At 48.6% G+C, this 16,091-nt stretch overlaps 1 protein-coding gene across 1 annotated transcript in view; it reads right to left on the bottom strand.

The window, feature by feature from the left end:
* LOC147710140 (E3 ubiquitin-protein ligase TRIM11-like) overlaps positions 1 to 16,091 on the bottom strand; it is a 125,232-nt gene that overhangs the window by 34,648 nt on the left and 74,493 nt on the right. The gene's annotated exons all lie outside the window — the stretch shown is intronic.

The following is a 16,091-nucleotide window of genomic DNA, read 5'->3' on the forward strand; positions in this document are numbered from 1 at the left end:
CCATCTGCTATGGGATTGCCGCACTGTCAGGGACTACTGGACAGCGGTCCTAGATGATATCGACTCCACCTTCCAGACCGAAATCCCACGCTTCCCCGCGTATGCCATTTTGGGACTGCCTAACCCGCTTACATTTCCTTTGAGATCCACGCTCGGCAAACAGATGGGCATTGCCATGCAAGCAGCGTCACAACATATCCTGTCCCTCTGGGGATAGCCCACTGCCCCTACCCACACTGGATGGTTGCATAAATTGTGGTTCACGCTAGGTATGGGGCGCATCCAGGCCACACTGACACACACCACAGACTCCTTTCAGAAAACTTGGCAGCCGCTTTTATCCCTACTGTCCAAAGAATTCCATGAAATCACTTGCCCCAAATATCTTCGCATTCTGCGACTCACAGGGCCACCGCATGATCCCCCGTGAACTTGGACGCCTTCCAACACACAGCTCTAACTGCGTCATACTGCAACTCCCTAGTGAACGGCATACTGGTCAGGGTGGTTGGAGGGATGGGTTGTTGGGAAGAGGGAGGGGGGTTGGTTCTTCTTGTTTTGGTCGGTTGACCCCTTTACATGGCACCTCAGTTATAGCACTGGCTTTACATATCTACGTTGCCATATTATTTTCATTTCCTCGATGACATTTAGAGAAGACGTGCCTGTCTGTCTCGCTCGCCATATATGCCTGCTTCTTAATTGCTGTATTCAAATGCCCGTTTTCGCTTTTGAAACCAATAAACCAGATTTAAAATTTTAAAAAGCGGATGAAGGATGGGGTTACAAGTACAAACCGAGTGGTATGCGCATGGGGGAGTGTGACGCAGTGGTAGACGGTGCACAGGGCATGGGTGCCATAGAGTGCACCATAGCTCAGTGAAAGTGGGAAACGTCGCAGAGTGGGCGTTTTGTTTTGTTCTGCTTTAGAATATGCTGTGGAACCTTGCATGGTCATTCTGTGCTTATACTGAATAAGCAGCTACCTATGTTATGCCATCTATTAATGTAATAACTGCACTTTCACAATTGCTTTATTAACCTTCCTGCTTTCTCAAATTTGCTTGAAAATGCATGATTTTTCTTCTTTTTTTTCAAAATTTGGGGTTCGGGCTCACTCGCTCGCTACGGTGCTGTATGCAAATCCCTTTGCGCCTCACCACTTTGCAATGCCACCCACCGCCCCTGCTGGCATCCCTTCCAAGATCGCCTTTGGGACCTTATAAGTGTTTAGCGATCGCTATTGCCATTTCTGTTACCTTATATATAAATAGTATTATATTATGTATAATTGAACACCTGTATTAAAAAAGAAATGACATAAAAAATGCTGCAACACATGTCTACCATGAAGACGAACCTTGTGGGATGTTTCCGGGTTATGTGCACTTTTGTCAGTGCTGGGGCACCTTGAAATCAATCAGAGTACTTGTAGAGCGCGCTACTTACCTGTGAGGGTCTCAAGGCGCTGAGGAGGGGGTGGGGCTCCTCCTGCTCGAAGAGCCAGGTCTTGAGGAGTCTTCTGAAGGCGAATAGGTCTTGGGTCTGCCATATGTGGGTAGGGAGGGTGTTCCAGGTCTTGGCGGCGAGGTAGGAGAAGAATCTGCCGCCGGAGGTCATTCGTTGGATGCGGGGGATAGCGGCGAGGGCGAGGCTGGCGGAACTGAGCTGGCGGGTGAGGGTGTAGAAGCGGAGTCTGCTGTTAAGGTAGGCTGGTCCGGCGTTGTGGAGTGCTTTGTGTGCGTGAAAGCAAATGGCAGTGAGGATATACTCAAGCTTTAAGTCCCTTACATGTGAATAACGAAGAAGCTCCCATTAGGAGAATATACCATGCGCTATCGAGAAACAGAAAAGGGCCTTGTGTGACATCGTGTCACTGCTGTTATATTATTTATATGAAATACTGATAGAGATATCAAAATAAAAAAGATTGTTGTTTGGGCCTTTAAATTGCGATTCTCATATTTACATGTCTAGAGAATCTGGATTTCATTAAGGACACGGAGGCTGACATTATGCAAAGTCTTTTATTTGCAACTCCAAGCAGCCGCCTACATCACAATAGACTAAGCTCTAAAGAGAACAATGGCAACACATAAAGCCCATGAGACAGCAATAATCTGCCTCTTTTAAATGCGGCTCCAAGACAGATAAGTTGACTTCTCCTTCTTCTTGCTAATATGGCTTATAAGAAATACTCTGTTAAATACCCTTAATCATTGGCTATTTTTAATGTTTTCTATAGCAGATAGACTGTTTGTGTACATTCAGCTAGCGATATTTCTAACTTTTTTACCTAGCATGTACTGTTTTATGGGAGTGTGTTACTTTTGAAGCGTGGTTACCCCCACCCTTTCCGCTACCCGTCCCCACCGATCTCCAATTTATGGTGATCTCCTTTCCTCCCACTCCCTCTCCCTTGGATACACAACCGGAATCACGGTCAACAATCCCCTGCGCGATGAGCGCTCCTCATGTTAAAGTCCCTCGCCTCTCCCCACGCTACTGGGGCGAGCGGAACGGCTAAAGCCTTAATCCCTTTACAAAACACCCCCCTCCCCCCCCCCCAACAACGAACGGGGATAACCCTCGGCGTGCCTCTCCTTCACGCCCTTACCGCTTCTCCTCCTGGGAACGCTTCTCTCTGCAGAGCACAGCGTGCGAGCGGAGCCTTCCCTAACTCCCGACGGGAACCATTTCCCAAAACCTTACCCTCGCCGCTTTAGAAGAAAGCCCGCTGGCAACACACGCGCTGCGCGTTATTGTTGCACAGGGCCTTTCCTCAACCCCCTCCACTCGCTCAGCGTTACCATGACGACGGCCGAGCAGACTCTCGCTGAAACGGTTTGCCTCGACAGAAACCAACTGCTTTCATCGGAGACACGCGTTTTAACCCTTAAAAGCCTCATTTTTTTATATTCAAAACCTACTTTCTAAGTGACTTCTATCTTCCCTGCCTGTCCCTTTCTAAACAAAATGTCAGAATCTGATTCTGATGGGGCCGCAGCCCCTACTCCAGGCTTGGGTGATGGATCTTTCAAAGCTATGCTCCACATGGAAGTTAAGTCCTGCATGATGGAGAGCCTATCTGAGCTAATGGGTCCCAAACGTCCACTCCCTTTGGAGGACGTCACTCACTCCCACCCTCATTCCGGTGGGAACCAGGGAGGTAAGAGACTGAAGAAAACTAATTACACCAATACCAATACTTCGGGAGGTCTTGGCACCTCAACAAATAAAGGAGGTCTTGGCACCTCAACTAGTAGTGGAGGCCTTCGCGCCTTTAACACCCAGGGTGTCCTTGGCGGCACTTCCTTTGATATGGATGATGACATTTCAACCAATTCCTCTGAATTTATTGATGAATATGTCTTTGATCTTAACGATGGTCAAGACCCTCTCGACGAATTTACAGATAATCTCCCTTCTCCTTCCAAAAGCACCATTCTGGACCCCTTGGGAGAGGAAATGCTCTCCCCCCAAAACCTTAGACACCCCAGGAGTTCTGACGTCTTGGTGTCTCAGCACATATCTTATCTCTTTTTTTATCTTGGAAACTTTTTTCGAGGGGAGAAGAAGAAGACAGCGCATCGTGTCCACGGTAAAACCTAGGAACTCGATGGACATTGTTGGGGTTAACAACGATTTTTCTTTGTTTATGATGAATCCTAGCTTCTCCAAAAGATTCATAGTGAAATTCAAGTCCTGAACCAGCTGGAGAGGATCTTGAGACATAATGAGGATGTCGTCGAGGTAAATAATCAGACGTATTCCTCTTGATCTTACATGAGACACAACCGCTCTCATCACTTTGGTGAAACACCAGGGAGCGGAAGAGAGTCCGAAAGGAAGAGCTTGGAACTGATACAAGCGGTCTTTCCAAAGGAACTGAAGAAAAGGTTGGTGAGCCTTGGCCATGGGTATGGTGAAATAGGCGTCTTTGAGGTCTAATTTGACTAACCAATCTTTCTCCAAGAGAAGGTCCCGGAGAAGGTGGATGCCTTCCATCTTGAAATGCCTGTATGTGAGGAACTTGTTTAGGTCTCGAAGGTTGATCACAGGTCTCCAACCTTTGTCCTTTTTTTCCACCAAAAAAAGGTTGCTTATGAATCCCAGCTGATCGGATGGGACCTCCAGGATTGCACCTTTCTGAATCATAGAAGAGATCTCTTCTTCTATAATTTTTTCTTGTTCCGAGGACATGTGAATCTTCCTGGGAAGGGAAGTCTGAACAGGAGGATGGGTGAAGTCTATCATGAAACCCTTTACCGTGTTTAGAACCCACGAGTCTTGAGTGATCAGATGCCAATTCATTGCAAAATGTCTGAGTCTTCCGCCCACTTTTAGTGGAAAAGAAGGGGAAGGGAGGGAGGTAACACTCACCTGAGGGTGTGTTAGAGTTGGTCGATCCACGTGATCTGTAGCTTCTGCCTCTACCTTGGCCTCTACCCCTTTGAGGGTAGAATTGCGGGGTATTAAACTGTTGTTGTTGGTATCCTCTTCCGAAACCACGACCTCTTGAGAAGGGCCTTTGATTGTAACGGCCGGAAGGTTGGCCTCGTCTTCCGGCCCGACCAAAAAGGTTGTTGTTGTTAAAGACCTTGCGCATGTTCTGTTGCGCTTTATCAAGGGCGGTAAAGGTGGAAACGTATTTCCCAAGGGATTTAATTAGGTCTTCCCCGAAGAGAAGTCCTTTAGGGTTCCTTGAGGGTTCTTTGTCAGCCAGATCTCCCAGTTTTGGGTTGATTTTGTTCAGGACCACCCTACGTCTCTCTGAGTTAATGGAAGCGATAGCATTCCCCAGGAGGATGATGGCCCTCTGGCTCCAACCTCTAATCATCTCAGTATCCAAAGGAGTACCATTGATGTGAGAATCCTCTGCTGAATCCAAGATTCTGGTCAGAGGGCCAAGGACGTCCAAGAGGCGATCTTGGCATCCTTTAAAGGATTTTTCGACCCCTTTTCTTGGGTCACGCCCAAGTTTAAATAGGAATTTTATAAGCTCTGGGTCCAGATTGGGTGTATAACAAACCTTATCTTTGAGGGAAGGTCTTGAGCATTCAGCTCTGAGAATATTTCGGGTTCCCCTGTCAAGGAGGTTTCTGAGCCATTTTTTGATAAATTTCGAGACATGGTCTTGGGGTACCCAGTCAGAACTCCTGGGGTGTCTAAGGTTTTGGGGGGAGAGCATTTCCTCTCCCAAGGGGTCCAGAATGGTGCTTTTGGAAGGAGAAGGGAGATTATCTGTAAATTCGTCGAGAGGGTCTTGACCATCGTTAAGATCAAAGACATATTCATCAATAAATTCAGAGGAATTGGTTGAAATGTCATCATCCATATCAAAGGAAGTGCCGCCAAGGACACCCTGGGTGTTAAAGGCGCGAAGGCCTCCACTACTAGTTGAGGTGCCAAGACCTCCTTTATTTGTTGAGGTGCCAAGACCTCCCGAAGTATTGGTATTGGTGTAATTAGTTTTCTTCAGTCTCTTACCTCCCTGGTTCCCACCGGAATGAGGGTGGGAGTGAGTGACGTCCTCCGAAGGGAGTGGACGTTTGGGACCCATTAGCTCAGATAGGCTCTCCATCATGCAGGACTTAACTTCCATGTGGAGCATAGCTTTGAAAGATCCATCACCCAAGCCTGGAGTAGGGGCTGCGGCCCCATCAGAATCAGATTCTGACATTTTGAGAAAGGGACAGGCAGGGAAGATAGAAGTCACTTAGAAAGTAGGTGTTAGCTAAGTGTTAACGTTCTACAGCAAGGGTGATATTCCTTGTTTCCCTTAGATTATCATTTGTTTATGGTGAATATAAAAAAATGAGGCTTTTAAGGGTTAAAACGCGTGTCTCCGATGAAAGCAGTTGGTTTCTGTTGAGGCAAACCGTTTCAGCGAGAGTCTGCTCGGCCGTCGTCATGGCAACGCTGAGCGAGTGGAGGGGGTTGAGGAAAGGCCCTGTGCAACAATAACGCGCAGCGCGTGTGTTGCCAGCGGGCTTTCTTCTAAAGCGGCGAGGGTAAGGTTTTGGGAAATGGTTCCCGTCGGGAGTTAGGGAAGGCTCCGCTCGCACGCTGTGCTCTGCAGAGAGAAGCGTTCCCAGGAGGAGAAGCGGTAAGGGCGTGAAGGAGAGGCACGCCGAGGGTTATCCCCGTTCGTTGTTGGGGGGGGGGGGTGTTTTGTAAAGGGTTTAAGGCTTTAGCCGTTCCGCTCGCCCCAGTAGCGTGGGGAGAGGCGAGGGACTTTAACATGAGGAGCGCTCATCGCGCAGGGGATTGTTGACCGTGATTCCGGTTGTGTATCCAAGGGAGAGGGAGTGGGAAGAAAGGAGATCACCATAAATTGGAGATCGGTGGGGACGGGTAGCGGAAAGGGTGGGGGTAACCACGCTTCAAAAGTAACACACTCCCATAAAACAGTACATGCTAGGTAAAAAAGTTAGAAATATCGCTAGCTGAATGTACACAAACAGTCTATCTGCTATAGAAAACATTAAAAAATAGCCAATGATTAAGGGTATTTAACAGAATATTTCTTATAAGCCATATTAGCAAGAAGAAGGAGAAGTCAACTTATCTGTCTTGGAGCCGCATTTAAAAGAGGCAGATTATTGCTGTCTCATGGGCTTTATGTGTTGCCATTGTTCTCTTTAGAGCTTAGTCTATTGTGATGTAGGCGGCTGCTTGGAGTTGCAAATAAAAGACTTTGCATAATGTAGCCTCCGTGTCTTGTTATGAAATTCACGATGGGTAAACCCGCATTACAAGCCGTGCTGTCACTGAATTAGTAAATGTCTTTAGGGATCCATCCCAAACTGAATTTGTTTTAGCATCGACCACAAAGGGTTTCATTTTTGCACAAATATTTCGAGCATTAAAGATCAAATAAAAACAAAGCTGCTCTTGTTATGTAGCTGTATATTCATTCATTCATCTTATAGGGAAGCCGTGGTTACTGTTATTCATAAGGCAGGCAAGGATGCCCAGGAGTGCGGCTCCTACCGCCCCATTTCACTCCTAAACATTGATATGAAGTTATTTTCGGGAATCCTGGCAGCTCGCCTCAGCCCATTTATGGACGGTATCATTGAACCCGACCAGGTGGGCTTCGTGCCGACGCGCCAGGGTGGTGAGAACACCAAACGCCTCCTACACCTGATGGACTTGGTTCACCGGTCGCGTACACAAGCGTGTTTTCTCTCCATCGATGCCGAGAAGGCTTTCGACCGGGTTGACTGGTCGTACATGTTTGCGGTCTTGCGAAAGTTCGGGCTGGGAGACCCGTTTGTCAGCTGGGTCCGCTGCCTTTATGCCTCCCCTCGGGCCGCTGTCCGAGTGAATGGTTGTAGGTCTGCTTGTTTTCCGATCACCCGGGGGACGAGGCAGGGATGCCCTCTCTCGCCCCTGTTGTTTGCGCTCTACATGGAGCCTTTGGCGCAACGCCTCCGGGACAACGCAGACGTGCAGGGGGTGCGCTTTGGGGCAGAGGAGCACAAGGTGAGCCTCTATGCGGACGATGTCATCCTGTCCCTCACGCATCCGCGCTCCTCTCTGAGACACCTCTCCCGGGAGCTGGAGGAGTTCGGCATGGTGGCCGGCTTTAAGGTCAATTTCTCGAAGTCCCAAATCCTGAACCTCTCGGTGCCGGAGGAGGAGGTCCGTGACCTCAGTGCCGACTTCGCCTTCCAATGGGTCCAGACGGCCATCCCATACCTGGGGATCCAGTTGGCGTCCACGCTCACCCAAACGGTGGCTCTCAACTACAGGCTCCTCCTTGACCAAACGGCTAAGTCCGTCTCTGACTGGTCCCGACTGCAGCTGGCCTGGTTTGGCCGCCTCGCTGCGATCAAAATGACGATCCTCCCCCGCATCCTCTATTTGTTTCAGATGCTGCCTTTGCGCCCCCCCACCCCCCCCCCCGGGGTCCCTGCGAAAGCTTCAGCGGTTGCTGACCACGTTCTTGTGGAACCATAAGCACCCCCGTATCGCTATTGATCGCCTCATGGCGCCGCGAGATGACGGCGGACTTAACTTCCCATGCGTGGAGGCGTACTACCAGGCTGCGTGCCTGCGTTTTATTCTGGAATGGAATAGACCTATGTCCAGCAAGCACTGGCTCTTCATGGATCAGACAGTGGCCGGGCGGAACATCTGGCGCGAGCTATGGCTCCCGCGCAAGCACAGATCCTGGGGCCTTTATTCCTCTCCGGTGACCTCGCCGACCCTTGCGGTGTGGGACCGTCTGGCGCAGAGGCGCGGCTGGACCACCTTCCCATCTCCGCTGACGCCTATCGTTGACAACCCGGACTTCCCCCCCGGGTGCGCCTCGCCGGTTTTCCAGCGCTGGAGGGAGTTGGGTTGTAAGAGAGTGGGTCACCTCTTCCAACCGGAGGGGCTGATACCGTTCACCACTCTGCGCCGGGAGTACTTTGAGCTGACGGCGGCTGACGCCTTCCACTACGCGCAGGTAGCACACTGGGTAACGCTTCCTGATAATGTAGCAGACATGTCTCGACCAATGACGCCCCTAGAGCGCTGGGTGGCCTTCAAGAAGGACGATCGCAAACTTATCTCTGAGCTGTATGCCTTCATTATGAAACGTCACCACCCGCAACGCTCCAGGGCGCAAGTTCGTTGGGAGACGGAATTGGGCCGTCCCCTGACGAGTAAGGAGTGGGGCAAGATCTTCTATCGCGCGCACCACACAGCGGCTAATGTGGCGGGAGCTGAAGCGGCCTTTAAAATTGTTACTTACTGGTACCACACACCGGCGAGGCTCCATGGGTGGGACCCCAAGTGCTCGAGTCTTTGCTGGCGGGGCTGCGGCGCTACAGGCACTCTTTCCCATCTGATCTGGCACTGTCCCAAACTAGTACGCTACTGGAAAGCAGTTTTAGATGATATAGACAATGCTTTTGGTATCACCTTTCCCAGGGCTCCGGAATATGTGTTGCTAGGCCTGCCTCACCCTAAGGCGTTGCGCTCCCCTCGAGGTCGACAGATTGCGCTGGCGCTTCTGGCGGCGCGCCTGGTGATCCTTTCGCAGTGGCGCTCACTGGACGCCCCTGACCCCAGGGATTGGATTAGGCGCCTGTGGTTGCTTCTGGGGATGGAGCGGCTTTCCCGGTGTGTGGATGGTAAAGGGGACACGTATGCTAAGCTTTGGGCACCTTTCATACACCTGTTATCTCGGGACCTACGTGAGGTCACATGCCCCAAATTCCTCCAGATTTTACAACTCATTCCCTTGGAGCCGCCCGGGGCTGTTGCATGATTGTCTCTAGCTTGCTTTAGGAGAGTGATGGGATCCCTGGACCCCTGGACTTTGTGGGTTGACTGGACTATGCTGATGCGGAGAGGGTGGGGGGGGCTAGAGTTGGCTGGGTGTTGGGTGGGGTGGGAGGGCTCGGTTTCTTTTGGGTTGTTTTCTTTTCTGGTTTTGACAAAAAGCAGTATCGCCTCCCTACATGGTTCCACCGCATGGCTGTTAGCCCGCCTTCGCCGGGTCGCCCTCCGGGTTGTAGACCCTATGGCTGTGTTGTGTGTAATTTGACTCCGCTCTGCCGGCCTGTGGATGTAGGCAGCCCAGCTGTGTTCACTGCTACGTGTCTGCTGAATAAAATTGTTTGATTCTAAATGGCAATGTGCTTCACCTGTGTAAAACACATTTTATGTGTGTGTATGCATGTGTAGTGGAATTATGTGGGTTGGTTTGTAATTTTTAGTTGCGGAATTGTGTCGAGTGGATTTGTGTAGTGGAATTATGTGGCATGCTGTGCAGTGGAATTATGCAGATAGTAATTATGTGGTATTGAGTGTACTGGAACTATGTGGAGTGAGATTGTGTGTTATGAGTGTAATTATGTGGAATGGTATTTTGTGTTGAATGATGGGATATTTACTTTTATTTTAATATCTTTTCTTTCAAACACAAATACAGTGATGAACAGTAAAAACTGTACCTCGACAGAAAATGTTCCCTTCAGTGTTGTTAAACATGGGGCAGTTGTGTGAAAACACGATCGGTAGCAAGTCTTAGGCTGACTAGAAAATGCCCTGTTTAATCCCTTATTCAAGATCAGTGTTTGAGGCAGCTTGGAAAACAATCAAAACAATGTATTGCTGCAGTCAACAATAAAGCCTGAGCAAAAAAGCCTGTTTTGTACTTGTCAATAAAAGTCACTCATAACCAATATCCTGACTGATGAAAGATAATGCTTGATGTCTTTGAAACTCCACCAATACACATAATCAGACATTAAAATGAGCGAGAAGGTTGCACTACCACAACATGGAGATGTCCCTGCAATGGTCACTCAATTAAACAGCAATATTCCCACTGTCAGCAAACATGATTTTAGTGATATCATCAAGAATGTTAATAGTGATGTAATATCACCATTAAGATCATCTGTGACCATGTGCGAGGCCTTGAGCAGTGCTCTGGGCCCAGGGTCACCGCTCAGTAGATCTCTCTTTCAACTGACCGACTCCACACGTTTTCTTATTTTATTTATTTATTTATTTACTTGTTAAGCGCGACTGCCACCCAAAGGGTATCCTGGCGCTGAGACTGCGTCTATCCTGCAGGCATACTACCATTACATAGCTCTGGGGAACAAAAAGGTCTTGAGGTCCTTTTTAAAAGGGATGAAATCTTGTCTACACCTCAGCGCCAGCGGGAGGGTGTTCCAGAGAGTGGCAGCCGTGAATCTAAAAGCACAGCCACCCATCCTCACTCTATTGATCCTGGGGACCGTCACCAGAAACGCAGAGGAGGATCTTAGGGGTCTGGCAGCGTAGTACCAGGAAAAAAGGTTTTGGAGCGGTATCGGCCCCTGTCCGTGCAAGGCCTTAAAGACGAGACAGAGCGCCTTGAAGGAAATTCTCTCTTGGATGGGTAACCAATGGAGGTCTGCTAGTGCGCCAGAGGAAGAGGCATATCGAGGACGGGATAGAGCCAATTTAGCCGCCATATTTTGGATCCTCTGCAGCTTCAGAATCAAAGTTTTTGGGGCTCCCAGAAGTAGTGCATTGCAGTAGTCTAATCGACTAAGAATAGAACTGCGCACTACCTCTGCCCTTGCCTCCTTGGGAAGAAGCGGTAAGATCTTACGTAGGGCACGAAGTAAGCTCATACAGCCCGCTATAGTTCTGTTCACAGAGGCATCAAGCTGCAGATTGGATTCAAACAGAACTCCCAAGTTACGGGCCGACTCAGCAGCCTCTACCGTACCTGGAATAGATGTAGGCCAAAAATTGCCCGGAAGCGGACGAGTGGTACGGTCTAGGGAGCAATGGAGAACCTCCGTTTTGGATCCATTAAATTGAAGCGAGTTGGCTCGCAGCCACTCTGCTGTAGCCGCCATGCAGCAGTGGAAGGTGTCTCTCGATATTGCCCTGGTACCCTCAAATGAAAAAATCAATTGAGTGTCATCGGCATAATTGATGACAGATATGCCGAATGACTTTATCAGGGCGACCAGAGGTCGCAAGTACAGATTAAACAGGATCGGGCTGATCGACGACCCCTGGGGGACACCCTGATCCACTTGCTGCATGGAGGGCGAAAAAGGTGGTAGTGCCACTGCCTGCTGTCTGTCACTGAGATAAGATGTTATCCATCTCAAGGCCAGGCCAGTTACTCCTGTACTCCGGAGACGGTCCAGTAGTACTGCATGGTCCACCGTGTCGAACACGGCCGACATGTCAAGCAGCACTAAGAATGCTGACTTGCCCATGTCCACACGCGCTCGTAGATCGTCCAACACGGTGACCAAAGCAGCCTCCGTGCCGTGAGCCGGCCTAAAGCCGAACTGTGATGTATCCAGGCAGGAGTTATTTTCCAGAAAGCTGGTTAGTATTTTCGTGACCCACTTCTCCACAACCTTTATTATAAAAGGCAGAAGCGAAATAGGCCTGTAATTGGCCGGGCTTGAAGGGTCCAAGGAGGCCTTCTTCAGCAATGGTGTAACAATTGCCCTCTTCCAGCTGTCTTGAACTACTGCTGTACTCAGTGACTGGCAGCAAATGGCGTGGAGCGGAGGAAACAGCTCAGTTTGAAATGCCTTCCAGATCTTATGGGGCATAGGATCAAGTGGTGATCCCGAAGACACACCATTCGCCAGAAGGCAGAATTCCTCCAGAGAAGGACTAGGAAAGCAGGACAACTGGGTCTCCACGGGAGGAGGTTCTGCGAGGGGGGGGGCAAAGAAGATGTAGGCTGGCCAGTGGCTTGTGCAAAAGATCCTGGTAACAAGTCTCCTGATGGGTGCTGTACATGATTTGGAAGGTTGCTCACTGATGTGTGGTAGGGATACACTCAAAACGACGACCAGCCCCATGAATCGGCCAAGACAACGACTAGTAGCAGCTGATCAAACCATGTAGAGAACGATTACCAGCTTTTCCTGTGTAAATCTATGTCCTTTATCATGGCTAGCCTAACAAGGACCAACTGTATGTGTGAGTAGATCTTAATTAAATAATGGGAGGAGCACACCCACGTTGGGAGGAGTACTGTATTTATTTAGACCCTACAGTTATCAGCAGGGTTTACTAGTAGTCAGAACGGATATCCTTCCTTTTCCTACCTGTTTCCTCTACTGCTCGCCTATCTCTCATTCTCCCTCCCTCCAGAAACCAAGGGAAAGCCACGTGCATGCATCTTGTGTGAAATCACCTATACTTCCATGGAGCAGGAAGGCTGGAGTACACCTTCGTTTGACTAAGCCACTTCCTGAAGAATGAAGAATTAAGGACATTGGCATGATCAGAGTTGCACACCCACCCAAAGAGATGGGCTGCATGTCAATTTCCTGCATTAAGTACTGCATGAACAAAGGAACCAAGTTCCTTGAAAGAGTACTCTGTGTTTTTGGGTCCTTTCACCATTTTCATGTTCTCAATTATCACAGCTGGAGACTGCCACATCACTGTTTCCCTTGACATGATGCTGAATTAGCATGGAGGACCATGAGCTGTGTCACTATTCACCATGCCTTGGAGTCAGTAGTAGTCATAGGCGTCCCCTAATGTGATGTCATTAAGGTCAAAGGATGTGTTATGTCACTTCCGGTACACCTGCCATTTTGGTGTATTGATGTCTATGATTCTGCCCATAGCCGAATCTGTGCACAGCAACAGGTCAGTAAGAGCTTGCATAACTTGCAAAAGGTGCCAATGCCTGGTAGTCAAATCGTTGCAATCAAAGCTATTGATCAACAGAATGGACTGCCGGGATTCGAACCTGTACCCCTTCTGAACAAGTCTTTCATTATGATCCCTGAACCAACATTCGCAGGCACTCAGGGGTCACTTGTGTGTGGTAAAATGAATCAGTCTATCTTGGCAACTAATAAAGCTGTGGAAAATGCTGCAAAGTGACTTCTGCACTTAAGGGAGTACCACGTCATCTGTCCATTAAGAACAACCATCTTGTCGAGAAGCTCCCGACTTTGATGCTAAAGTGTCCCAGAAACTGAGACAATAAACAAGCAGCTGTGCATCACCTACAGTGACTCTTTGTCTTGAACTCGGTCTGGTACATGGATGTAATAACTGTTTAATTCCTTGCGCCGTGACACAAGCAAAAAGAAAATTACATATATAAACATTGCCTGATGTCCACAGCACTACCGCTGCATATGCCAATCAGTCACAATTAGAGAATCCTAATCAAGTTAATGGACATCTTGGTCGGTGCGTCTGCGGGGTATGAGGAACGTGTATATTGTATTCAACTTGAAAATGCCTCCCTGACCAAGCCCACACAGGGGCAGCAATAATGGAGCCAGCAACGGGAGGGGCTGCTTAGCAGATCCGCTCTGGCCACAGGAGAGGGCAAGGTACGCTAATGGCAGAAGGAATGAACAACATAAGAGGAGCTACAGGCAGTCTCATGGCGGAGCAAAAAGATGGCGGTAATTAGACGAAGGGACACGTAGCACAAAAGGAGGGAGGAGAGGTGCAGAGCGGCATGCACAAAAAGTGTGCGGGGGCACAGTAGTGGCTGTGAAAAGTGACTCGTAAATAAATTCCAAAATAGTCCCCAACTCAGCCAAAGTAGTACAACGCCATTGTATAATTGGTCAAGGTGCTGTGGGACAGCACCGCTACTCTTCGGATGCTCACACACAACACAAACAAGGGTGAAAATGTTTCACATGGGAGTGCAGGCGGTGTACTCGGTTGCCCAGCAACACGCCGTCAGAGGCTGGAGGTGATCAGGTATGCTGCCTCATGTTTCCAAGCCGCTCTCCACTTGCTCACGCTGCCTTGTGGCAAATCTATATACACACTTCTCTCTGCTTATAGAGAGAGCAACTAACAGAACAAGCCCGGGAGTGGTGCGTGCATGCGTGATCGCGAGGTCTTCACTTTTCAAGCACTGCACTTGTGCTTGTGGCACGCCGCTGCTCGATCCTGAAATGTGGATGACGCCACAGGCACGAGTGCAGCGCTTGAAAAGTGAAGACCGAAGGCTAAAGGCCCTCCTAGAGCAGCGCATGCGCGCTGCCTAGGCGAGACCTAAAAAATAACTGCTAACAGAACAGAATCAGTTAACACGCTGGGAGAGGAGCTGGACCGAATTCAGACGGCAGATACTCACAGTGAACAAAACGGACCCCAGTCGAATAAATAGTGACATGATAATCAAACCCTTATTACAATTAGATCCAACCTTACTACTGGAAGTTTCCCCACTACTGGAAAATAAGAGTCTTAAAGCAGCAAAGTTAGAGCAGAAGCAAGAACTAGGAGGAAAGAAAAGGCTTACAAGAGGTGAAGCTGCTTCTCAAAAATAAACCAGGCTTCGACAGCTGTCCTTCAGGTAGAAAAGGATGAGAAATCTTGGGGCAAATGTTCTGCAACTGGGGTGCTTCTCAGAGGTGCAAGAAGGTGATCTGTACTAGTCAGTACACTCTATTAGAAGTCCCAGAGTGACAACGCTACTTCAAATACTTCAAAGGTATACAGTAGTAATCAGTACACCACAATGGATGCTGCAGGGAAGGAAAGCTACTAGAGGTATACAGTACTAGTCAGTACACTGCGTTAGATGGTACAGCGTGAGAGAGTTATTAGAAAGTATACAGTACTAGTCAGTACACTGCGTTAGATGGCACAGAGTAAGAGAGTTATTAGAAAGTATACAGTACTAGTCAGTACACTGCATTACATGGTACAGAGTGAGAGAGTTATTAGAAAGTATACAGTACTAGTCAGTACACTGCGTTAGATGGTACAGAGTAAGAGAGTTATTAGAAGGTATACAGTGCTAGTCACTACACTGCGTTACATGGTACAGAGTGAGAGAGTTATTAGAAAGTATACGGTACTAGTCAGTACACTGCATTAGATAGTACAGAGTTATTAGAAGGTATACAATACTAGTCAGTACACTGCATTAGATGGTACAGAGCTACAGAGCTACTCCAAGCTATAATGTAATAGCCAGTACAGTGCATTAGATTGTACAGAAAACAGAATTGATCCAAGACATACTGTACTAGTTAGTAATCTATATTAGATGATACAGAGCAAGAGAGCTACTCAAAGGTATACAGTACTAGTCAGTACACTGCATTTGATGGTACAGAATGACAGATCTACTCCAGGGTATACAGTTCCAGTCATATACCACACTGCATTGTAGACGGATGCACTACATCAGAGTAGATATATGCGCTAGGTTAGTGTAGGTGCATGCGCTAGGCCAGCGTGGGTGCATGTGCTACGTCAGTGTAGGTTCATACACCACGTCACTATAGGTGCATACGTTAGATCAGAGTAGAAGTATGCGCTAGGTCAGTGTAGGTGCATGGGATAGCTCAGGGTAAGTGCACGAACTACGACAGTGTAGGTACAAGAGCTAGGTCAGTGTGGGTGCATGTGCTAGGTCAGTGTAGGTACATAAGCTAGGTCAGTGTAGATGCATGTGCTAGGTCAGCGTAGATGCATGTGCTAGGTCAGTGTAGGTGCATGTGCTACATCAGTGTAGATGCATGTGCTAGGTCAGTGTGGGTGCATGTGCTAGGTCAGTGTGGGTGCATGTGCTAGGCCAGTGTAGGTGCATGCCCTAGGCCAGTGTAGGT

This window comes from Lissotriton vulgaris, chromosome 5 (genome assembly GCF_964263255.1).
Source record: "Lissotriton vulgaris chromosome 5, aLisVul1.2, whole genome shotgun sequence".
NCBI classification, from domain to species: domain Eukaryota; kingdom Metazoa; phylum Chordata; class Amphibia; order Caudata; family Salamandridae; genus Lissotriton; species Lissotriton vulgaris.